This window comes from Nannospalax galili, unplaced genomic scaffold (assembly GCF_000622305.1).
Source record: "Nannospalax galili isolate Female #2095 unplaced genomic scaffold, S.galili_v1.0 scaffold463, whole genome shotgun sequence".
In the NCBI taxonomy this organism is placed as follows: domain Eukaryota; kingdom Metazoa; phylum Chordata; class Mammalia; order Rodentia; family Spalacidae; genus Nannospalax; species Nannospalax galili.
This window is the reverse complement of record NW_008349529.1, coordinates 656,875-658,731: the sequence shown is the minus strand read 5'-3', so window position 1 is coordinate 658,731 and position 1,857 is coordinate 656,875.

The window sequence follows — 1,857 nt, the reverse complement described above, 5'->3', positions numbered from 1 at the left end:
GCATGACCTTCCCTACATCTGCTTATACAGTAGGGCTAGTGTACTGAAACATCTAGTATTTGTTTTTATATATCTACCTTAAATATCACTAACTCTTCTGGGATCCTGTTATGGTCCCTGAAGATCCCTGTTATGTTATGGTTTGAATGTGCAATGTCCCCACAGGTTCATGTGCTTGAGCACATGGTCTCCAGCTGGTGGTGTTTGGGGAGGTTGTAGAACAATCAGGAAGAGAAGCTTAGCTGGAGGAAGTGGTGGGGGTGATATGGGTGGTTCTGGGTTATGCCCAGTCCAGTCCCCACCTGAGGTTTCTGCTTTTTGTTTTCCCAGATTAACATGAAAAATAATCTGCTTCATACGGCATTTTCATACATTTCCGGTCGGTCCTCCTCTCCCATCTCCTCCCCCATCCCGTCTCCTTCCTTGTGCCCTTCCTTCCCTTTAAATCCCCCCTTCTGCTTTCGTGTCATATGTGTTCTATTGCTCTTTCCTTTTCCCCCATATGATATCTTCCCCCTCTCATAGCCCTCTTTCTAGCTCCCTGCCCTATAGCCAGTCAGCTACACACACATATACGCATATATAAAACTTAAGTTCTAGATCTGCATGTAAGGAACTACCCAAGGCATCTGTCTGTCTGAGTCTTTTGCTTCTTGATCCTTGGAGATACAGCAGGTCATATTGCAAGCTCCGACCACCATGGTTGGAACCCAGTTGCCATGCCTCTCCACCACACAACTGTGAGTTCCAATACATCCTTCTCCCTAAGTTGTTTCTGTTAGCTTTAGAAAGTCAGAAAAGGAATAAAATTTTGGTAAAAGACCAGAGTCATGCCTTCAGCAAACTGAACAGGGGATTTGTTCAGCTAAGGTAACACAGCTTCTTTGCACATCAGCAAGCTAAGCAAAGGTAGGAGGGGGTAAGGTGAATTTTATATTTCTGGAAACAAAGAAGGCACAGGAGTATCCTTGGGCCCTTTTCCTGGAGTTGCAGAACTAAGAAGCTGTTTAGCTCAGCTGTAGTTAGCTGAACAACTAGCTGATAACCAGGATACAAGGACAGCAGAGAGACATCCTAGCAAGAGAAGAGGGTTGTCTATCTTACTGCAGCTGTGGCATTCTCTCAGGCCTGAGATAGGGATGTGACAATTAGCAGTGGGACTAAGGCGAGACATTTGTCTCAGTGAACTTCTGGTTTCTATCAGTGCTTTGTTCCAATGATGAGAGAAGTTACTAACATAAAACATTTGGAGGAAACTTGATTTGGGTGTAATAGGATGAAGGGCTACACTATTATGCCTATGTGTTAGGGCACTTACTGGAGAATAAAACTTAACAATTGTTTACTAAAGTCTAGTCAGTGTGTCAAATGTATCTCTGCCCCTCTAGCAGAGGTTGACCTCCTCATAGAGGTAAACTCAATGAGCAATTATTTCTCATTGTGGTATAGAGACATCATGAGCAGAAAGATGATGTGGAGACTTGCAGTCTGTTTAGAGGCACTCACAGATAGGCAGCAAGTGACTCCAGATAGATATCCTTAAATGTCTCCAGGATCTGGACGTTCTGGAAAAGGAGAAGGGTATCAAAAACTGACGCAAGGATAGAACAAACACAGTGATGGGCCTTGATAAGCACCAAAGATGGCTGTTGGAAGGAAGATAGCTGTATACGCCCAGGCAGAAAAGCCCTTTGCAGAAGTCCTGTGAAGTTGCAACCGAGAATCTACTGTTTCTGTAAGGAACCCCACAGGTATGGTGGTACATGCCTATAATCTTGACACTTGGGAAGCTGGGGCAGAAGGATTATGAGTTTGAGGCTAGTTTAGGTTATACAAGAAGTCCAAGGCCAGCTTGCA